The sequence below is a fragment of the Mauremys reevesii genome, linkage group 12 (assembly GCF_016161935.1).
Source record: "Mauremys reevesii isolate NIE-2019 linkage group 12, ASM1616193v1, whole genome shotgun sequence".
NCBI classification, from domain to species: domain Eukaryota; kingdom Metazoa; phylum Chordata; order Testudines; family Geoemydidae; genus Mauremys; species Mauremys reevesii.
This window is the reverse complement of record NC_052634.1, coordinates 32,992,589-33,015,926: the sequence shown is the minus strand read 5'-3', so window position 1 is coordinate 33,015,926 and position 23,338 is coordinate 32,992,589. Positions and strand designations below refer to the sequence as shown.

Here is a 23,338-nt window from a genome sequence, read left to right as displayed (position 1 = left end):
GGGAGAGAGACGCCATTAACCCAGGAGAGGGTGGGCAGGTCACTGGACAGGCCTGGGCAGGGCTCTGCACAGCGGTGTCCAGCTCCTGGGGAGAGAGACGCCATTAACCCAGGAGAGGGTGGGCAGGTCACTGGACAGGCCTGGGCAGGGCTCTGCACAGCGGTGTCCAGCTCCTGGGAGAGAGACGCCATTAACCCAGGGAGAGGGTGGGCAGGTCACTGGACAGGCCTGGGCAGGGCTCTGCACAGCGGTGTCCAGCTCCTGGGGAGAGAGACGCCATTAACCCAGGAGAGGGTGGGCAGGTCACTGGACAGGCCTGGGCAGGGCTCTGCACAGCGGTGTCCAGCTCCTGGGGAGAGACGCCATTAACCCAGGGAGAGGGTGGGCAGGTCACTGGACAGGCCTGGGCAGGGCTCTGCACAGCGGTGTCCAGCTCCTGGGGAGAGAGACGCCATTAACCCAGGGAGAGGGTGGGCAGGTCACTGGACAGGCCTGGGCAGGGCTCTGCACAGCGGTGTCCAGCTCCTGGGGAGAGACGCCATTAACCCAGGGAGAGGGTGGGCAGGTCACTGGACAGGCCTGGGCAGGGCTCTGCACAGCGGTGTCCAGCTCCTGGGGAGAGACGCCATTAACCCAGGGAGAGGGTGGGCAGGTCACTGGACAGGCCTGGGCAGGGCTCTGCACAGCGGTGTCCAGCTCCTGGGAGAGAGACGCCATTAACCCAGGAGAGGGTGGGCAGGTCACTGGACAGGCCTGGGCAGGGCTCTGCACAGCGGTGTCCAGCTCCTGGGAGAGAGACGCCATTAACCCAGGGAGAGGGTGGGCAGGTCACTGGACAGGCCTGGGCAGGGCTCTGCACAGCGGTGTCCAGCTCCTGGGAGAGAGACGCCATTAACCCAGGGAGAGGGTGGGCAGGTCACTGGACAGGCCTGGGCAGGGCTCTGCACAGCGGTGTCCAGCTCCTGGGGAGAGACGCCATTAACCCAGGGAGAGGGTGGGCAGGTCACTGGACAGGCCTGGGCAGGGCTCTGCACAGCGGTGTCCAGCTCCTGGAGAGAGACGCCATTAACCCAGGGAGAGGTGGGCAGGTCACTGGACAGGCCTGGGCAGGGCTCTGCACAGCGGTGTCCAGCTCCTGGGGAGAGAGACGCCATTAACCCAGGGAGAGGGTGGGCGGGTCACCGGACAGGCCTGGGCAGGGCTCTGCACAGCGGTGTCCAGCTCCTGGGGAGAGAGACGCCATTAACCCAGGGAGAGGGTGGGCAGGTCACTGGACAGGCCTGGGCAGGGCTCTGCACAGCGGTGTCCAGCTCCTGGGAGAGAGACGCCATTAACCCAGGGAGAGGTGGGCAGGTCACTGGACAGGCCTGGGCAGGGCTCTGCACAGCGGTGTCCAGCTCCTGGGGAGAGAGACGCCATTAACCCAGGGAGAGGTGGGCAGGTCACTGGACAGGCCTGGGCAGGGCTCTGCACAGCGGTGTCCAGCTCCTGGGGAGAGAGACGCCATTAACCCAGGGAGAGGGTGGGCAGGTCACCGGACAGGCCTGGGCAGGGCTCTGCACAGCGGTGTCCAGCTCCTGGGGGAGAGACGCCATTAACCCAGGAGAGGGTGGGCAGGTCACTGGACAGGCCTGGGCAGGGCTCTGCACAGCGGTGTCCAGCTCCTGGGGAGAGACGCCATTAACCCAGGGAGAGGGTGGGCGGGTCACTGGACAGGCCTGGGCAGGGCTCTGCACAGAGGTGTCCAGCTCCTGGGAGAGAGACGCCATTAACCCAGGAGAGGGTGGGCAGGTCACTGGACAGGCCTGGGCAGGGCTCTGCACAGCGGTGTCCAGCTCCTGGGAGAGAGACGCCATTAACCCAGGGAGAGGGTGGGCTGGTCACCGGACAGGCCTGGGCAGGGCTCTGCACAGCGGTGTCCAGCTCCTGGGAGAGAGACGCCATTAACCCAGGGAGAGGGTGGGCAGGTCACTGGACATGCCTGGGCAGGGCTCTGCACAGCGGTGTCCAGCTCCTGGGGAGAGACGCCATTAACCCAGGGAGAGGGTGGGCAGGTCACTGGACAGGCCTGGGCAGGGCTCTGCACAGTGGTGTCCAGCTCCTGGGAGAGAGACGCCATTAACCCAGGGAGAGGGTGGCAGGTCACTGGACAGGCCTGGGCAGGGCTCTGCACAGCGGTGTCCAGCTCCTAGGGGAGAGAGACGCCATTAACCCAGGGAGAGGGTGGGCAGGTCACTGGACAGGCCTGGGCAGGGCTCTGCACAGCGGTGTCCAGCTCCTAGGGGAGAGAGACGCCATTAACCCAGGGAGAGGGTGGGCAGGTCACTGGACAGGCCTGGGCAGGGCTCTGCACAGCGGTGTCCAGCTCCTCGGGGAGAGAGACGCCATTAACCCAGGGAGAGGGTGGGCGGGTCACTGGACAGGCCTGGGCAGGGCTCTGCACAGCGGTGTCCAGCTCCTGGGGGAGAGAGACGCCATTAACCCCGGGAGAGGGTGGGCAGGTCACTGGACAGGCCTGGGCAGGGCTCTGCACAGCGGTGTCCAGCTCCTCGGGGAGAGAGACGCCATTAACCCAGGGAGAGGGTGGGCGGGTCACTGGACAGGCCTGGGCAGGGCTCTGCACAGCGGTGTCCAGCTCCTGGGGTAGAGAGACGCAATTAACCCCGGGCGTGGGTGGGGGGGTCACTGGACAGGCCTGGGCAGGGCTCTGCACAGCGGTGTCCAGCTCCTGGGGGAGAGAGACGCCATTAACCCAGGGAGAGGGTGGGCAGGTCACTGGACAGGCCTGGGCAGGGCTCTGCACAGCGGTGTCCAGCTCCTGGGGGAGAGACGCCATTAACCCAGGGAGAGGGTGGGCAGGTCACTGGACAGGCCTGGGCAGGGCTCTGCACAGCGGTGTCCAGCTCCTGGGGAGAGACGCCATTAACCCAGGAGAGGGTGGGCAGGTCACTGGACAGGCCTGGGCAGGGCTCTGCACAGCGGTGTCCAGCTCCTGGGGAGAGAGACGCCATTAACCCAGGAGAGGGTGGGCAGGTCACTGGACAGGCCTGGGCAGGGCTCTGCACAGCGGTGTCCAGCTCCTGGGAGAGAGACGCCATTAACCCAGGGAGAGGGTGGGCAGGTCACTGGACAGGCCTGGGCAGGGCTCTGCACAGCGGTGTCCAGCTCCTGGGGAGAGACGCCATTAACCCAGGAGAGGGTGGGCAGGTCACTGGACAGGCCTGGGCAGGGCTCTGCACAGCGGTGTCCAGCTCCTGGGGAGAGAGACGCCATTAACCCAGGAGAGGGTGGGCAGGTCACTGGACAGGCCTGGGCAGGGCTCTGCACAGCGGTGTCCAGCTCCTGGGGAGAGAGACGCCATTAACCCAGGGAGAGGGTGGGCAGGTCACTGGACAGGCCTGGGCAGGGCTCTGCACAGCGGTGTCCAGCTCCTGGGAGAGAGACGCCATTAACCCAGGAGAGGGTGGGCAGGTCACTGGACAGGCCTGGGCAGGGCTCTGCACAGCGGTGTCCAGCTCCTGGGAGAGAGACGCCATTAACCCAGGAGAGGGTGGGCAGGTCACTGGACAGGCCTGGGCAGGGCTCTGCACAGCGGTGTCCAGCTCCTGGGGAGAGAGACGCCATTAACCCAGGGAGAGGGTGGGCAGGTCACTGGACAGGCCTGGGCAGGGCTCTGCACAGCGGTGTCCAGCTCCTGGGGAGAGAGACGCCATTAACCCAGGGAGAGGTGGGCAGGTCACTGGACAGGCCTGCAGGCCTGGGCAGGGCTCTGCACAGCGGTGTCCAGCTCCTGGGGAGAGAGACGCCATGAGCCCACAGGCCGGGCAGGTGGACAGGCCTGGGCACACTCACAGCTCCAGCAGCCCCAGCTGAGCAGGGGCAGGGAGACACTCCAGCCAGCCCCAGCCCCTGCCCTGGGCCCAGCCTGCGGGTGCTGGGGTCCCAGGAACAGCCAAGGGCTCCACTGGCTGGTAGCAGGTTCCGAGGAGTGTCAGATGTGGGGAGGGGAGAGGTGGGGAGGACTAGACAGGTGCGGCGGGGAGAGAAGCGCTGGATGGCGGGAGGGGAGTGAGAGAAGGGGCCCAAGTGCTGCGCTGGGTCGGGGGCAGAAGGGCCAGGGGCTGGGTCGGGGGCAGAAGGGGCCAGGGGCCGTGTGCAGCGTGGGGAGGAAGAGCCGCCCACGGGCGGGGGCAAGTGGAGCAATTTGTCTTACCCCCCTCCGCCTCTCCCACAGCGTCAGCGCATCACGCGGCGTCGCCCGACGGCTGCAGCGTGTCCGGCGGGGCCCGAGCTCCCTCCGCATGGCCCGGAGCTCAGGCCCCGCCCCCTGCCCGCGCGGCTCGAGCGGGGCGGAGCTCAGGCCCCGCCCCCTGCCCACGCGACTCGAGCGGCCCGGAGCTCAGGCCCCGCCCCGCCCGCGCGGCTCGAGCGGGGCGGAGCTCAGGCCCCGCCCCCTGCCCACGCGACTCGAGCGGCCCGGAGCTCAGGCCCCGCCCCCTGCCCACGCGGCTCGAGCGGGGCGGAGCTCAGGCCCCGCCGGCCACGCGCTGCCTGTGCTGAGCGAAGCTGCTGGCCCCGCCCCTGGCCACGCGGCTCGAGCGGGGCGAGCTCAGGCCCCGCCCCGCCCACGCGGCTCGAGCGGGGCGAAGCTCAGGCCCCGCCCCTGGACACGCGGCTCGAGCGGGCGAAGCTCAGGCCCCGCCCCCGCCCACGCGGCTCGAGCGGGAGGGTTCATGCGCCTGCCACGCGCTGTCTGTGCTCAGCGAAGCCCTGGGTGCGCTGAGGCTCAGGGGGAGGGGGAGCAGGGGAGGCCGGGGCCGGGGTGGCTACGGGGCAGGGAGTCCCGGGGACAGGGGGGGATAGAGGTCGTGGGGTCGCGGACAGGGAACGGGAGGGTTGGATCGTGGGCGTTCGGGGGTCTGTCAGGACTCAGCGGGGGTGGATAGGGGTCAGGGGACAGGGGAGCAGGGTGGGGTCGGGAGGTGGATCGTGGGCGTTCCGGGGTCTGTCAGGACTCAGCGGGGTGGATAGGGTCGGGGCAGTCAGGGGACAGGAAGGGGGGAGGGTGGATCGTGGGCGTTCAGGGGTCTGTCAGGACTCAGCGGGGGTGATAGGGGTCGGGGCGGTCAGGGGACAGGGAGCAGGGAGGGGTTGGATCGTGGGGGCGTTCGGGGTCTGTCAGGACTCAGCGGGGGTGATAGGGGTCGGGCGGTCAGGGACAGGGAGCAGGGGAGGGGTTGGATCGTGGTGGTTCGGGGTCTGTCAGGACTCAGCGGGGGGTGATAGGGTCGGGGCAGTCAGGGGACAGGGAGCAGGGGAGGGGTTGGATCGTGGGCGTTCCGGGGTCTGTCAGGACTCAGCGGGGGTGATAGGGGTCGGGGCAGTCAGGGGACAGGGAGCAGGGGTTGGATCGTGGTGGTGGTGGGGTCTGTCAGGACTCAGCGGGGTGATAGGGGTCGGGCGGTCAGGGGACAGGGAGCAGGGGAGGGTTGGATCGTGGGCGTTCGGGGTCTGTCAGGACTCAGCGGGGGTGGATAGGGGTCGGGGCAGTCAGGGGACAGGGAGCGGGGAGGGTTGGATCGTGGGCGTTCGGGGTCTGTCAGGACTCAGCGGGGGTGGATAGGGGTCGGGCAGTCAGGGGACAGGGAGCAGGGGTGGGGTTGGATCGTGGTGGTTCGGGGTCTGTCAGGACTCAGCGGGGGTGGATAGGGGTCGGGGCAGTCAGGGGACAGGGAGCAGGGGAGGGTTGGATCGTGGTGGTTCGGGGTCTGTCAGGACTCAGCGGGGGGGTGGATAGGGGTCGGGGCGGTCAGGGGACAGGGAACGGGGGGGAGGGTTGGATCGTGGTCGTTCCGGGGGTCTGTCAGGACTCAGCGGGGGTGGATAGGGTCGGGCGGTCAGGGGACAGGAGCAGGGAGGGGTTGGATCGTGGGCGTTCGGGGTCTGTCAGGACTCAGCGGGGGTGGATAGGGGTCGGGGCGGTCAGGGGACAGGGAGCAGGGGAGGGGTTGGATCGTGGGCGTTCGGGGGTCTGTCAGGACTCAGCGGGGGTGATAGGGTCGGGGCGGTCAGGGGACAGGGAGCAGGGGTGGGGTTGGATCGTGGGCGTTCCGGGGTCTGTCAGGACTCAGCGGGGGTGATAGGGGTCGGGCGGTCAGGGGACAGGAGCAGGGGGAGGGTTGGATCGTGGTGGGGGTTCGGGGTCTGTCAGGACTCAGCGGGGGTGATAGGGGTCGGGCGGTCAGGGGACAGGGAGCAGGTGGGGTTGGATCGTGGGCGTTCGGGGGTCTGTCAGGACTCAGCGGGGGTGATAGGGTCGGGGCGGTCAGGGGACAGGGAGCAGGGCGGGAGGGTTGGATCGTGGGTGTTCCGGGGTCTGTCAGGACTCAGCGGGGGTGGATGGGAAGGGGCAGTCAGGGGACAGGGAGCAGGGGTGGGTGGTGGTGGGGGTGGGGGCTGTCAGGACTCAGCGGGGGTCGGGGCAGTCAGGGGACAGGGAGCAGGGGTGGGGTCCCGGGTGGTGGTGGGGGTGGGGGCTGTCAGGACTCAGCCGGGGTGGATGGGGTCGGGCAGTCAGGGGACAGGGAGCAGGGGTGGGGTCCCGGGGTGGTGGTGGGGGTGGGGGCTGTCAGGACTCAGCGGGGTGGATGGGGAAGGGGCAGTCAGGGGACAGGGAGCAGGGTGGGGTCCCGGGTGGTGGGGGGTCTGTCAGGACTCAGCGGGGGTGATAGGGGTCGGGGCAGTCAGGGGACAGGGAGCAGGGTGGGGTCCCGGGGTGGTGGGGGTGGGGGCTGTCAGGACTCAGCGGGGGTGGATAGGGGTCGGGGCAGTCAGGGGACAGGGAGCAGGGTGGGGTCCCGGGGTGGTGGGGGTGGGGGCTGTCAGGACTCAGCGGGGAGGTGATAGGGTCGGGGCAGTCAGGGGACAGGGAGCAGGGGTGGGGTCCCGGGGTGGTGGTGGGGTGGGGTCTGTCAGGACTCAGCGGGGGTGGATGGGGTAGGGGCGGTCAGGGGACAGGGAGCAGGGTGGGGTCCCGGGGTGGTGGTGGGGGGTGGGGGGCTGTCAGGACTCAGCGGGGGGGTGATAGGGGTCGGGGCAGTCAGGGGACAGGGAGCAGGGCTGGGGTCCCGGGGTGGTGGGGGGGCGTGGGGGTCTCTGGGGGATGGTGAGGGGACAAGGAGCAGGATGGGTCAGGGATTCTGAGGGGGGCAGTCGGGGGGGCAGGAAGTGGGTGGGGGTCGGATAGGGGGCAGGGCCAGGCTGTTCGGGAGGCTCAGCCTTCCCCACCCTAAAGCTCATTGAGCAGTGTGAGGCTGGCAGAGGAGCCGAGCTGTTCGCTTCTCCATGAGGGCTCCCATCCCCTTCACTTCTCACATGCCGAGTTCTAGTCTGTGTTTCATTTCAGTGCCACAGGGGGATTCGTGTCAGGGGAGGGGAGCTTCATTTCAAATTAGCCACTGGGGGAGGGATCACATGTGAAGAGCAATATCCTACACCCCCTACGTCCTTCCCAACCCTACCAAGGGAGACGACCCCCCTACATTCCCTGAGGCTCCAGAGGGGTTAATTCAGTGGGTCTCAAACTTTTATACTGGTGACCCCTTTCACATAGCAAACCCCCATTTATAAATTGAAAACACTTTTTTATATATTTAACACTATTATAAATGCTGGAGGCAAAGTGGGGTTTGAGGTGGAGGCTGACAGCTCACAACCCCCAGTAATAATCTCCTGACCCCGCTGAGGGGTACTGACCCCCAGTTTGAGAACCCCTGGGTTAATTTCATTTTAGCACCCTGTGTCCATTCACATGCATGTGCTATTTTGAGCATTTCAGTTTTCACAACATAGGCTCATCCCAGATTCTGGAACAAGCTCAAATGCTCAGTTCGTGGAGTATGTACATAAGCTATAGTAAAGACAAACCCACAGTAACCGTCTCCAGTTTGTGAGGGACCCCGTGGAGCCAGTCTCTAGGAAACAGATAAATGCATGGAGGTTAAGTCCATTAATGGCTATTAGCCAGGATGGGTAAGAATGGTGTCCCTAGCCTCTGTCAGAGGGTGGAGACGGATGGCAGGAGAGAGATCACTTGATCATTACCTGTTAGGTTCACTCCCTCTGGGGCACTTGGCATTGGCCACTGTCGGTAGACAGGATACTGGGCTGGATGGACCTTTGGTTTGACCCAGTATGGCTGTTCTTATGTTCTAAGGTAAATGAACCCAAAGTTATGCAGACAGATATTAGTCAAGGAAGCCAGCAGAGTATCAGAAACCTGGAAAAATCTCTGACTAAATAGGTACAGGCATTTGGTCGCAAGCTGAGGTGGTTCAAAAGTTTTGGATTTTTTTTAAGCAGAATTTTTTTATTGTTTCTTTAAGCAATCAAACACAGCAAGCAGCAAATATTTGGCCACACACTTCTGAAACCCCAAACCATGTTCAGGTTTTGGCAGACTAATTTCAGCTTTTCAATTAAAAAAAACACAACAAATTTTGAAGGAAAGCAGACATTGTCCGTGATTTTTTTCTGCTTTTTAAAAACCCCTAGTTTTCGATCCAAAAAAAGTTTTGATGGAAAATATTTGTCCAACCCTTTTAATGAGCTTTAGTGCCTTTTAGCAGTAGCTGATGCTGAGAACCAGTGATACCTTGTAAAGAAGTTTTCTCAAAACTGGGCTTGTGCCGAGATGCGGAAAGTTCATTTTTCCCTGGGCCACCCGTGGGTAGGGGGAGCAACTGGGGCAATTTGCCCCCCGTAGGGGCCCCAATGAGAATATAGCGTTGTATAGTATTGCAATTTTTTTATGGAAGGGGCCCCCAAAATTGCTTTGCCCCAGGCCCCCTGAATCCTCTGGGCAGCCCTGCCTGTCTCATCTAGAATCATCAGTCTGCCCTCCTCTGACATTTCAGTAGGGGTGTGTTGCAGCCTCCTGGCGCCCTTGTGTCTTTCTTCAGTTCCTCCCTTGTACATCTGGTTCAGCGATGACCTTCACACTTACCTCTTACCATGTACATTCCTTATTCACACACAAACCAGAATTCATTTACACTGAACATTTTGAACAGGAACATCAAATTGCAACGCAAAAGAAAACAATCATGGCATTCTTTTGCTTATTTAAAATGCTAAACCTGCAACAAATTGGTGACCCGCAAAGGTCTGTTACTGCCTTGAAATCAGTCCAGACACAGATTCTGGCTGATGTATCTCTACCCATTGGCCCATTAGGCCATTCCTTTGTGTTATTCAAAAAGGTGGCTGGCAGGATGTGCTCAGATCATACACCAATACACTTAATACATGCTACATAATTATTCTTTATTCTTCATTCTAAATTATATAAAATACAAACATAAAATCCCACCACTACATTTGGGGGAAGAGTTTGGGGGAGTTCAGTTCCTGATTTTTATTTGACCTCTCTCCAGCACTTGTTTTGGTTTGGCCTTCCCCTTTCCATCCCTGTTTGAGGTTTCTGTCTCTTATCACAGCAGGTGATGCAATGGTACGTGAGAAAGAGGAGCAGAATTCTCAGCAGGGAAATGTTGAGCAAGTGGATAAACACAGAGAATTATCGCAGAGATCGAAAAGGAATGTGTCCTGGAATCATGAGCCGGGAAACTCCTGTGAGATTCAGCACAGACCAGAAAGAGAGCAGGGAAACCATCCAGGGGAGAAAGTGGGTAAATGTATTTCCTGTCGGGGAACTCAGACGGACCTCAACGAAACCACAACACAGCAGGAAATCCTCATGGGAAAGAGAAAAAATACATGCACTGAAGGTGGGAAGAATTTATGTGACTACTCAGTCCTTATAAAGCATCAAAGAATCCACACAGGAGAAAGGCCCTTTGAATGCCGTGAGTGTGGGAAATGCTTCACTAAGAGCTCATCCCTTTCTCAACATCAGAGAATCCACACAGGGGAGAGGCCCTATGAATGCAGTGAGTGCGGGAAAAGCTTCAATCACAGCTCACACCTTATTAGGCATCGGAGACTCCACACACGGGAGAGGCCCTATCAATGCAGTGAGTGTGGGAAAACCGTCTCTTGGCTCTCAACTCATGTTAGCCATCAGAGAATCTGCCAGGGAGATCAACACTATAAAAGCCTCTAGGGCTATCAATACTTTCTTTTTCTTTAATAATTTTCCTGATTCCCACACAGTAACTTTTGAAGCTGTTTGAACTGTTTGCAGCACCATTATCCCTCAGTTTGACCAGATGAGTGGCCCATTTTTGCCTGTTTACAGTTTGCCCTGTTTTGAGGTAGACCAGTTTGTCCTTTCTATCAACTCCATTGTCTCATGAGTAATTTGAGTGAGCCCTTCCCATAAGAAACAAGGGAGCATCACATTTATACCATTCCTCCTATTGCAAAGTTATTGTTAGAGTCACCAGTGATTCAGATTGTATCATTGCCAGTTGTTCTCCCATTGCTCTGGGTTGTGCTGAAGAGCAGTTCTATGGGGAACTTTTCAAATTATATCTAAATGAAGAGGAGCAGGGGCAGGAAAAAAGTGTCATTTCAGCCTCTGTGACACTGGAAGGATACGGGGCGACTCAGAGATTCCCTCCTTCCCCATCGCTGCAGAACTGTTACCTTTTGTCTGAGCCATGGAGAGGTTACCTTCACATTCTATCCATCCACTTTTCAAAGTGTCATGTGATGAAGCATTCTCCATTGTCTGTACTTGGAGATGATGGTTTGACTTTAATCCTATATCAGAGTTGCTATGAGTGCAGATGTAAGTGTCAAAGACCTGGCAGGGGAATTCAAATGGATCCCAAACACAGTGTGATCATTGGGAGTTTAAATCCCAGGTTCCATCTACTGGTAAAGCCACTTCTTACAAAGTATCTGTTTTGCCCCCCATTATGGGGATGCTAGGATATTAAACGTTGTAAATAACATAAGTGACTATTGAGACAGTGCTGAGTGAAGCAGGTTTGAATGGATCAGAGGAGAATGTGATGGGAGAATCTCTTGTCCTGATTCTGAATAATCAGATGTAACCTGCTCTGGAATTTCACTTAACACTTCCATTGCCATGTATTCTATCTCTCTGTGATGTGGGTTTCTATCTTTCCTGAAGGCTGTTTGGTCACTCAGTTGGATATTAGTTCAGTTTGATAGGATGTAGCTCAGATTTATTGGAGAATTTAAGACAAATGACCATTTTCTAAAGTCCTCATTTATGATTTCAGCTTTGCTTTTCCCCCATCCCTCCATGATGACAGGGAGACAATTCAAGTGCAATTCTGTCAACAGGAGAGAACTGTCTAATTTACTGGACATGCTAACAAGGTCACAGCAGTGATTCTCCACTCAGAAATGGTTAACAACAGCAGAACCCCAACTAACTGAAGGAACTTCATATGATCACATTGTAGTTCAGTTGTTGAAGTCAATATTGTCTCAGATGATCTGGGGATAGAACTCCACATTAGGTGATTTTGAACTAGGCAAAATTCCCATGTATTTGGCTCCCAAATGATATGTACCCCAGGCCCAACAAAAGATCTCTCCTAGCTAATCCTGTGTTACAGGGAATGCTGCCCTTCTTGATGCAGATGTTGAGGAAATAGACGCGGGCTTTTTGTTGAATTTATCCTTTGTAGGTGTTGAAAATGTGTATAAAATCACTGTTGGAAATCTAATAGCTGCAGAAAAATAGCTATTTTTGAATAAAATCTCCAGCTCTGGTAACAAACAAAGATTATGATCCAGCCCTGTATCCAGTCCCTTGCCTGGAACTGTGCCACCAAATTAAAGAAAAGCTGAGCATGTTTCGGGAAGCCAGTGCTTACTAACACTGCTGAGATTGGGAGTGGTTTTGTAAAGGATTCTACTTCAGAGAAGTGTAAATTTACCCTAACCAAGGCCAAGGATTCGGAAAGAACTGGAGTGGAAAGAGCACACCCTCAGTTCTTGGTTTCCACCCCAGTAAAGGAAGCTATGATGACTAATGGCCCAAGGAAAATTGTTTGTACAACTCCACTTACTAGTTCAGTGTCACTGCTTACAGTTCCAGAGTTCAGCCAAGGTTAGATTGAGAAGAGTAACTAGGAGTCTGGACTCAAAAATCCAGAGGGCAGCTCAAAAATCATGAGATGTTTAAAAATGCTCCCTTTGGGGGTAATGTTATTACTTTCTTGGTTTTATTGAGACTCTTGGGCCCTGTTTTCTGGCTGAACTTGAAGGCTAAAAATGGACTTTTTAAAATAAACAAATGAAAAGGGAGATTTTTGTATCCTCATTAGGCTCCTAGATTGGGGCCTCATTGTGTTGGGCACTGCAGATACCCCATCCAAGAGTGGGTGCCCTAGTTGGGCCAAGCACTGCAGAGACCCTGACCGAGAGTGGGGGCCCTGATTCTGCCAGGTGTTATACAACTCAGAGTGAGAGAGAGAGTCCTTGCTGCCAACAGCTCACAGGTGAAATAGACAAAAGTGTGGGAGGGCGGTTCCCATTTTACAGATAGGGAAACTGAGGCCCGAAGATGTGCTGTAATTTGTCCATGTTTGCACAGAAAATAATGGGACCAAACTGGGAACTGAATCCAAATTTTCTGAATCACAGCCTGGCCTTTAAACACGAGCCAAGCGTTGTTGATTGCATGGCAGAGGCCTCAATGGAAATTTTCAGAATCTCCATCATTGGAGGATTTTAAGAAGGGGTTATACAAACACCTGTCAGGGATGGCCTAGGGATACTTGGTCCTGACTCTCGGGGTCCCTCCCTGCCCCACCTTTCTATATGATTCAATGGATCATCCTATTTATAATGACCAAACTTTTCTCTCTGGAATTATCCATTAAATGGTTATTATCCCCCCTCTGTTGCCTGGGGTAGAATGGAAGAGGAGAAAAACCTGTCTCAACACAGGATGCAAACGTCAGTTTGTTCCCTCTTCATGTTTTACAGAAGCTTACAGGGAGGAAGACACATGACCTGCCTAAGATGGTAGAGAGGACAGAGAGTTTATTTCATTTTGGGCTGTGAATATAAGCGGAAGAGTGGCTGTCACTACCACCCAATGTGGGGCTTTAATGCACGACCAAGGGATTTAAAGTGTGATGTGCTACCAACTGAGCTAGCCAGGTCTGAGTCTGTTCAGCTTGCCCAGTCTCTATGTAGAAGGAACCTGAGGGTGTTTATTTGTGAGCTGAGGTTCCCTGTCTGACATTTGCCTTCTTTCCTGGTTTGTTATGTCTCCAGCTAGCAAACTGGAGCTGCTACAAGGCTGGTTAGATGCTGCTTTCTAGCCCAGAGAGCTGGGGTTGATTTAACATGCTGTCGCCATCAGCTGGTCAGAGTAACCAGTGGGGAGGGTGGAATTTAGGATTCTCCCACCAGGGGGAGGTGCTGTTGGACTCATCTAGTGGGGGAGAGTCTGAGTCTGAGTTCCCCACATGCCACACACACATTTTCCAAGGGAATCAGGCCCTCCTTGGGAAACACTCAAAAGAAGCCCAGGCCCAGGAGTGTCAGAGAAGGGAATCACTGTTTGCTTTAGGAGATGGGTGAGGGAAACCTGCAGGTGCTTAAATCCCTCCAGCGCCTGATAGAACCATTTGTGGGGAAGGTCTGGGGAAGCTGAGGAGGACAAGGAGGCGGGAAAAGGGCTTGCAGCTGTTGTGCAATCCCCATGCTCCCAGCAGAAGGGTCCGGGGGGCTCAGCACTCAGAACTCACAAGATGGCAAAGCTCAGAGCCCCGTTACACGGAGTCAGAATGTGATCAGCTGACACCCAGGGGGAGCAACACCCCTCCCTTGGTGTCTATGCCAGAGCTCCTATCAGCTCAGCGTCCTTCCTGCAAGAGTTGGCTGCTGAGAGGGTTGCGATGGGGTAAATGAAGACAGAGGAGGATTGTTCCTCATGGGTTTTCTTTGTATTGCTCTGTGATCCTGCTGGAGGAAGCTGAAGCATCATTTCAGTTTGTTTCAGTGGCTTGGGTTGGGCTCAGGTTGTGACCCTGAGTACAGGGGTTCTTGCATTCTCTGCTCCCAGCCCCTCAGGGAGTGGACAATGGAGCTGCTTCACAAATTGGACAGAAAGTAGCCTAATGAAGTGTAGCATAAGTGAGAAGAAACGCATCATCATCACCTCCCTGGCGGTCTAGTGGTTTGGATTTGGCACTTTCACTGCCATGGTCTGGATTCAGTTCCTAGTCAGGGAAATGACTTCACATCAGAAAACCTTCAATTATTTTTCACTTCCAATTTAAACAAATCCATTGTTTTTCCTGGTTCCCCCATCTTCTACATGATGTTGGGAAGGGCTTTGGAGACCATATAAAAATCGAAGCTTCCCACTGACTAGTAACAGAAAATGGGCATGTTTCCTGTGTGCACCTGGAAGTCCAGGCTGCATGCCCTTTTACACAAATAGACGTGCAAATTATTTTTTCCCCTTGCTAGCTAGCCTAACTAACATTATAATTACAATAATAGACATTCGGGTTGACCCAAGATGAATTTTTTTTTCTATTTTCTTGCTGAAACAAAGCCAAAAAATCATTTTGGGCTAACCAAAATATTTCAGCAAATAAAATATTCAGCCAAAAATGTTCATCCCACTCTTTGGAAGTAACTAGCCCAGAGAAACTGATCATTAGCCTCTTCCGTTCCTGAGGTCTAGCTGCTGAAGTGTTCTAAGCATGGACAACGGGCCTTTCACCTGTTGCCCACTGGTTGCTACCTTGCTCAGGTAGCTACTGATGAAAGGAAATGTGATTTAGTGGCAGACGTACTTCTATCCCTCTGCCCAACTAGGGATGTTTGTTTCACATTGCATGTAAAAATACAATAAATGCATTTTGTTGGTATCTAAACCTGAGATCAAGATAAAACATTGTGATTGTAAGTCAGTGAGAAAATCTCTGCTGAGTTCTACAGAAGGAAGGTTTTCTCATCAGGCTCTCACACAAGATAAAAGTTCTGAAGGTTCTTAGAGCTTCCAGACACAGAGGCCAGAGTTTTCAGAAGGTCTCACACTCACCCCTAGAGCCAGAATTTCAGAAGAACTCAGCTGCCATTTGGGCAACAAAAATGTTGGCCAGGTTTTCAGAAAGGCTGAACACACTGAGGGCTGAGCTATTTTGAAAACAAAAGGTGGTAGCAGTTTTTAACTCAATCATCGGAAATGCTGCAAGAGCTCCTCCAATTTGCCCATCTCACAAGGAGACAAAACAGTCAAATCTCCCAACCAACAAAGCTCACATCTACTCCCCTTTTCCATGGATATTTGCCTGACAGCTCCCAGGGACCCATTCAACAAGACAGGAAATCCAAATTTAGTAAAGTCAAAGGAAAGTTTTTCACTGCAGGCTTCACTGACTGGGAAGGGTCAGACAGAAAAGTTTGGTCATTTAATGCCTGACTACTAGGCTCTCTCTTATTCCATTCCTGTCTCTGATATTTCCTTTTTCTCAGGCACAGGGAGTGACCTATGTCTGGATTCTCTCTGTCTCCCATCAGGTGTTGGGATGGTGAGTGAGAACGAGGAGGAGAATCCCCAGCAGGAAGATGCTGAGCAAGTAGAACCATATGGGACGTTATCAGGAAGACCCAAAGGGAATGTTTCCGGGAGTTGTGCACTGCCAGAAAAAGCAAAAGCCTGTGAGACTCAGCAGAGGCCAGAGGAAAACTTAAGTAGCCTCTCAGACCTTATTACACGCGAGAGAATCAACTTGGAAGAGACACGCTACACATGCCATGAGTGTGGGAAAAGCTTCAATGGGAGTTCAGACCTTTTCACACATCAGGGAATCCACAGAGGAGAGAGACCCTACATGTGCTCTGAGTGTGGGAAAAGCTTCAGTCGGAGCTCACACCTTATCGCACATCAGATAATCCACACAGGTGGGAAACCTTATGGATGCTCAGAGTGTGGGAAACGCTTCAATCGGAGCTCCTACCTTATTACACATAGGAGAATCCACACAGATGAGAAACCTTATGGATGCTCTGAGTGCGGGAAACGCTTCAATGAGAGCTCCTACATTATTACACATAGGAGAATCCACACAGGTGAGAAACCTTATGGATGCTCTGAGTGCGGGAAACACTTCAGTCGGGGCTCAAGCCTTATCACACATCAGAGAATCCACACAGGGGAGACGCCGTACACATGCTCCGAGTGCGGGAAAACCTTCATTGAGCGCTCAGACCTTGTCAGACATCGCAGAATCCACAGTGGAGAGAGACCCTACACATGCTCTGCATTTGGGAAAAGCTTCAATCAGAGGTCATTCCCTATTAGACATCAGAAAATCCAAATGGGAGAGAACTGTAAGAAATGCCTTGATTAGGGCTGGCCAAAGATTTGTTTTTAAAAAAATCACATTTGCTAATTCCAGTATAGTGATCTTTGCACCATCTTCACCGTGGTCTCTCAGCTCCCCCAGATGAGTTGCCTGCTTCTGCCTTTTGCAGCTCACACCACTTTGGGGTCAGTCCTGTGATCTTTTCTATCAACTCCTTTCCTTTGGACTCGTGTGTCCCTCCAGCCAGGAATGTTCATCAGCTCCAGGTGGGGGAGAGAGGTTTGATTCCCAACAAGCAACACTGAGACAACAGGTACCTGGGCCTTCCATCCACTAGGGCTGCACATGGCGTTGGCTGCTCAAGTTAGTGATCTTGGTGTAAAAAGACAGTTATAGTTGTAGAGCAGATGCAGCCCAGGAGCAGTGGTTGGCATTAGCTTTCCCCTTGACCTGACCTAAACTCCATCACTTTTCCTAGTCTAAACAAACCCTAAGCATCACGGTTATACTGTTCCCCCATTTCAAAGCAATTGTTAGTCATTGAGTTCCCCCTTTGGAAACAAATTGTTTCATTCCAGGTTGCTTTGATGTTGCTTCAGGTTTTGCTGCAGAGCAGATACTTTTCCTACCATTTTCCTCACTTAAAATATATTGAACTATAACAAAGAGCAGCAACAGGGCAGGGATAGGGAAAAATGTCATTTCACCCTCTGTAACAACAGAAGAAGATAGGGTAAGTCAGAGGGATTCCGTTATTCCCCATCACCATCCCAATCCCTCTGTTGTTCAATTCGTTAGGTCAGTATTTTTTCTAACAGTCTGGGAAGAGGATTCCCTAGTAAATGACTTTTAACTAAGCACGATACCCCTGCATTGGGCTCCCAAAGCAGTTGTGGCCCGGGCCCTGCAGGAGGTCACTCCTGAAGAGATCTCCTTCCTAATCAGCTGCATGTTGCCTATTGTTTGGGAAATGCAATCCCTAGCTAGGTAGAGATGGGAAAATGGAAGTGATGTTTCTGTTCAGCTCACCCCTGGGAGAGGCTGCAAATATGTAGAAAATGAAATCTGTGTTGAATGTGACATGGCTGCAGAAAGAGACCTATTTTCCATAGAGACCTGACATTTGGTGTTTTACAGGGATTCTAAACTGCACCTGAATTTAGTCCCTAATTTAAATCTGTGCCACCAGATTAAAGAAATAAAAGGGCATATTTGGGGGAGTTGTACCTCACTATCGCTACTGATCTGTTGTGTGGTTGGTGAAGAATTCTACACCAGAGATGTGTAAAATTACTCCAAGTAAGGTCAAAGATTTGATAAGAACTCAAAATTGCAGGTAGTGGTGGTTGATTTTCACCCCAGAGATGGAAGCTGTGGTGACCTGTGGCCCAGGTAAACTCTTTTTAGAACCCTGCTCCTTTGTTAAGTGGCATTAATCACACTCCTAAAGGACGCCATGATTAAATTGGGAACAGCTGTCTTTTACCATTTGGATCCAAAGCGCAGAGAGAAACAGCTGATTCCTTCAGAGCCATTCCGTGCCCATGGGCCCCAATCTGGCTGCCTTGTTGGACAAGAAGCACTTCCGTGCTGGGCAAACGATGGTAGCCAATGAGGGAATGTATCGGATTCGAAGTTCAGACTGCAGGATACTTGAATGCTGAGTCCAGAGTCTGTGCTTTAGTCCAGGCCTGCACAACTCGTAAAGCGGCGAGGGCAATATTACTCCAAAGAAAACAGCTGAGGGTTGAAACCCCCCTGGTCCCACTGAACGCCCCCCAGTGCCGTCGAAATACCCCCCCAACGCCACCCAGCCCTCCCAAAACACAACCCCCCAGCACCACCCAGCCTGCGAAAACAACCCCCCAGCACCATCCAGCCTCCTCAAAACAACCCCCCCCCAAGTGCCGCCCGCCCCATGGAAACAAACCCTCCTTCCCCAGCGCTGCCCCACCGAAACAGGAGTACTGAACCTTGGTAATATGTTATAGCAGGCCCCTAAGGTAGTGTAATAAAGGTAAAAGAAAAATGTCTTTTTGCTAGAAGTAGAATAAGATCTTCCCCCCACGTTGTAATCAGTTGCCCTGTTGAATGAATGAGGTGGGACTGAGGAAGGTGTAGAAGGTCAGCCACTGACTCACCACTTGCCATCTCAGCCCCACCCCTGCTCACCTCCTCAGCCCTCCACTGCCGCCGGCTCACCCGCCCCACTGCCTGCCTGCTTACCTCCTCAGCCCCCACGGCTCACCTGCCTGCCCGCCCGCCGCCTCAGCTCTCCTCCCCACCGCCAGCTCACCTGACCCGCCACCAATGCCCTCCCGCTCGCCTCCTCAGACCCCCACGCCCCCGGCTCTCCTGCTCCCCGCTCACCTCAGCTCCCCCTCCCGGCTCGCATACTCACCCCCTGCCACTGTCCTTCCACTCTCCTCCTCAGCCTCCCACACCCCCGGGCAGTGATGAGCTGCCAAAATCTTAATAACCGGTTCCCTCCTCACCCCACACCGGGGTCATGGCCCACCCCCACCCACCGGGACTCCTGCCCCATCCAATGCCCCGCGTTCCTTGATGCCCCCCAGGACCCCTACCTCATCCACCCTTCCCTGTCCCCTGACTGCCCCCCGTCACCCCATCCAACCCCTCCTCTCATTCCTGATGGCCCCCCTGGGACCCTTGCCCCATCCAACCACCCCTTCTCCCTGTCCCCTGACCACCCCTGGAACCCCTGTCCCTGACGGTTTGTGCGGGAAGCCTGGGAGGGCTGAGAAGCAAATGGTGGCTCAGGCCCAGGGAGGCAGAGGGGAGGTGGGTGAGCTGGTGTGGGGAGCAGTCCCCCTGTGCGCCCCCCGAGTTACCTGCTGCAGTGCGGGCGGCCCCCCTACCCCAGCTCACCTTGTCTCTGTCTCCACCTTGCTGGGACTGAGCGCGAAGCTGCCACACGGCTTCTCTTCCCTCCAAGGCTTCCTGCACGAACAGCTGATTTGTGGGAAGCAGGGAAAAGGGGGACGGGGCATTCAGGGGGGAGGCGGAGCGGAGGAGAGCTGGGGCCAGCCACCGGCTCACCTGCCGCCCCACCACTGCCTGCCCGCTCACCTCCTCAGGCCCTCTACCCCGCCGGCGGCTCACCTGTCCCCCCGCCACTGCCCACCCACTCACCTCCTCCAACCCCCCTCCCTCACCCGCTATTGTGTCATACAGGAGACCTGTGCTATGCAGGGGGTCAGATTAGATGCTCTAATGGTCTCTTCTGGCCATAAAGTCGACTAATTTCTGAAAAACTGAGTGTAGCATTGGGAGCAGCATCTGATGTTTTCCTGTCTAGCCGGCTTGCTGCCTAGAACGAACGCTCCTTGAGTGGGGTGATCCACAGGGAGTAGCTCAAACCTCCCAAGTGCCTGGGCAGGGGCAGGACATTAGCACAGCAAGGGAGGGGTGTGGCAGTGACATCACAAAGGCCTTTTGCAGGACCTCAGACTATTGGTCAAAGGTGGTGGGGAGGTGGTGACCTCACAGAGAGATGCTGACATCAGCCAGGCAGGACAGGGGCGAGGGGCCAGGGAAACCTCAGAGACCCTGTGGCTTTGCTTCAGCAAGTCTCCTTCTCCAGGTCTCTCTTTGAGGACTGAGAGTATTCGGGTTCACGGACGTGAGCGCCAGGAGGAACCTCTTTCGAGTTTTCTCCTTCCCTTTTAGTGATTTTACTAGAAAACAGCCGTCCCTGTTTAGAAGGTAAGAGCCTCCTCGAGGTTTGAAACCTGTTCAGTCTGATCCATCTGGTGACAGTTGAATTCTAGGCATGGAAAACATGAGCTTAAGGAGGCAGAATTTTATTGCGCACCTGGGATTTTGTACCTTAGAATCACTGGGGACATTAGGGTTTGTCCTTTGTGTTTCACCTTTTCCTCCATCCATCCCTTCCTCCTTTCTCTTCTCTTGCTTCTTTTGTTCTTTCACCTGTTTCCCTCCCAACACCAGGAGCGAGGTGTGTGTGTGTGTGTGTGTGTGTGTGTGTGTGTGTGTGTGTGTTGCAGGGGAGTGCTCGGCAGCTCCCACTGTGGGAGGTCCACCCAAAAATGTGGGGCTGAAATAGTGCTCGGGCAGTGATCCCCACCGGTGACCTGGGCCATCCTTTGGGCTCCCTGCTGAGAACCCTCAGCTTCCCGTCCTCAGTCTCTAGCCTGATTGGCTGAGCAGGGGGTTATTGACAGGGAGGAGACTCAGGTCCTTGTTGTTCTCTTTTAAGACCAAGGAAATAAGTCATAACCAGTTATATGTTTGATGAATTTTGCTGCTTCTCTGCATTAATGGTCTCTGAGCAGTTCATGATTCTCTCTAACACTGCAGTTCTCCTAAAATACTTGCTGAATAATTACTGTGCCCTGTTGTTGGTCTGGAGCTCATCTGAGAGCACTTTATTCAGGTCATTCAATGGATGAAATTCAAGCTCCGATGGTTAGTTTGAAAATCAGGGCTCTTGGGTCCTATTCCCAACTCTGGCACTGACTGGCTGTGTGACCTAAGACAAGTCAATTCTCCTTTCTCAGCCTTAGCTTCTCCCTCTTTCAAGTAGGGATAATAATGATCCGCTCCTACCTACCTTACGGTATGTGGAGGCAGGGCTGGCTCTAGGTTTTTTGCCTCCCCAAACAAAAAAAAATTTGTCTGCCTCCCCCATCCCCCTGCTGCCTGAGCCCTGGGTTCTCCCCTCCCTACACCTGCACCCCCTGCCTCCCCAGCTCTGGGCCTCCCACCACTCGCACCCCCCTGCTGCCCCAGCCCTGGGCTCTACCCCCTGACCCTCACCCCCCTGCCACCCCAGCACTGGGCTCTCCCCCACACACACCCTGTGCTGCCCCAGCTCTCGACTGTCCCCTTCCCCCCTACCAGTGCTCCCCCACCCACACAGCCCCTGCTGCCCCAGCCCTCGGCTGCTCCCCCCACCTGCACCCTCCTTCCGCCCCAGCCCTGGGTCACTGGTAACTTGCTCCCAGTTTAATAGAATAGAAAAAAGAGAGGATTGAATGTGTAACAGGGCGTTTGGTAAATCTTGGTTATTTTATTTTTGCAACAGGCTCCTGTCCACCTCCAGTAGAGTTTTCAGTCCCAATGGCAACTTACTTACCAAATGTAATACAGACTAGTCCATGCCTCCCAAGTGGATGTGGTTCTTGTTCTTCTGCACATTGTAGCCCATGGAGGCCAAGGACCTGCAAATGTGTCTTCACGGGCCTTTGTTTAGTTGGTGAAAACAAACCTAGGCACTGAGAGGATTGGAACTGATTTCAGCTGGGGGACATGTTTGCTAGGTTTTTATGCATTTGCACAGGAAAATGTTGAGTGTTTCCATTCATTTCAGGTGTCCCTAGTCAGTGGAGCTCCTGAACATAATGGAAATGGATATGCAATTATTTTTGATGAAGGACCAGGCTTATAAGGGGGCACTTGGATTTGAACCAAGGGCCACTTGATCTGCAGTCAAACACTCTACCACTGAGCTATATCCCCTGACAATTACATTGGCAAGTCAGTGATCTTAAGGATCTTGAAACCTGAGAGTGGAGTTCGTTTCTTCCACACCAGTATTGCTGTCTGTGCATCCCGGAGTTATGGGGTGAGTGGGAAAGACCCACAACTAGCCTGTCAGTATCAACAAAGGAGCAGCCGACATCAGGACCAACGAGACGTGCTGGTGGCCCATCAGGAAGAACCCACTCTCCCAGAGACTTCTCGGCGACGGCACGGTACACAATGGGGGCTACCTACCCGCCACGTCCCAGCAAGGGTCTTTCTAGTCCCACTTCAGTGTTACCCAATTTCTAATCAGGCTTTGGCCCAGAGTCCCTCCCTGAGTGGCACCAGCACATACCTGGGCCCCCTGCTAGTGTTAAATCTGCCTTAAGCTGGGACCCAGCTTGGCAAAGAGCCTGCAGCCCCCTCTGTGCTGGGGGGTGAGAGCAGCCCTGGCACTGGACAAACAAACAATTTTGCCCTCTGCTCCGGCACACAGGCAGAGCCCGGAGGGACACTCGCCCCCCCCCGACTCCGCCCCCTCCTTCCCCCAGTGGATCCCTCCCCAAATCCTCGCCCTGGCCCTGCCTCTTCCCCAAGCAGGCGGCATCCTCCTCCCTCCCAGGTTTGCACACGGGCCGTGGCCATGGCCGGGAGAGCAGCATGGAGGCTGCTCCAGCCCTGGAGCCTGTGGGGCAGCGCAGTGGGGCTGCGGGCAGTGCGGAGCGGGCAGGACCCATGTGGGCGGGGGGCAGAGACACATGTGGGGCAGACACGCTCCTGCCGGGAGGGCCCGGGCCCGGCTGCCTGGCTCGCCCCTTGCCCGGGAGCTGCAGGAGGGACCCGGAGCGCGGCTCGGCTGCAGAGCTCGGAGCCCAGGCTGGGCCCAGGAGCGAGGGGATGGGGAGCTGGGGGTGTATCGGGGGTTGGAGCCGAGAGTTGGGTGGAGATGGGGCTGTGTCACTGCCGCCTGGCGGTGGCGGGGGAGCCTCCGGCTTTTTTTTTGGCTCCGCCGCCGGCTTTTTTTTCTTTTTGCTCTGTCCCAACGTCCTGATATTTCATCTTTGACATCTGGTCACCCCAGCCTGATGTGAATGAGGACGTCTGGACCAAGGGGGCAGGGACTGGCCTTTCCTAGAGAAACCACTGTCAAGTTTGAGCCAATTAGGACAAGTCAGCAAATAAGAACAACCTCAGGGCTCAGTAACTGCTGCAGGTAGCAAAGTCCTACAGGGAGCAGTTTCTGGCACTACACCTGCCCAGCTCTGCTCCCCGGCTCTTCTCGGGCTCCTGCTCTCTCCTTAGCTCTGCCCCACTCTCACCCAGGCAGTTCCAGCTCCCACGGAGGATGGGACCCCTGGGCCTGGTGACTCCCTCATTACACTGCCTGGCCTGTCAGTGCGGCTAACTTGGAGCTTTGGCCTCTCCCCATTGCCCCTGGGGACTGTCAGTCTCAGGGGCCTGATTTCCCATTGGCCCTTCCCCCTTCTATTGGAACTGGGATCTAGCCAACCAACCTGCCTCCCCCACCCACACACTAAGTTTTAGTAAAGGGC

General features: G+C 55.4%; 1 non-coding gene across 1 annotated transcript; it reads right to left on the bottom strand.

The window, feature by feature from the left end:
- Positions 1 to 21,707: 21,707 nt before the first annotated feature.
- TRNAC-GCA lies at positions 21,708 to 21,779 on the bottom strand. The gene has a single exon. It is a non-coding gene; the product is annotated as a tRNA-Cys (tRNA).
- Between the last annotated feature and the right edge of the window lie 1,559 nt (positions 21,780 to 23,338).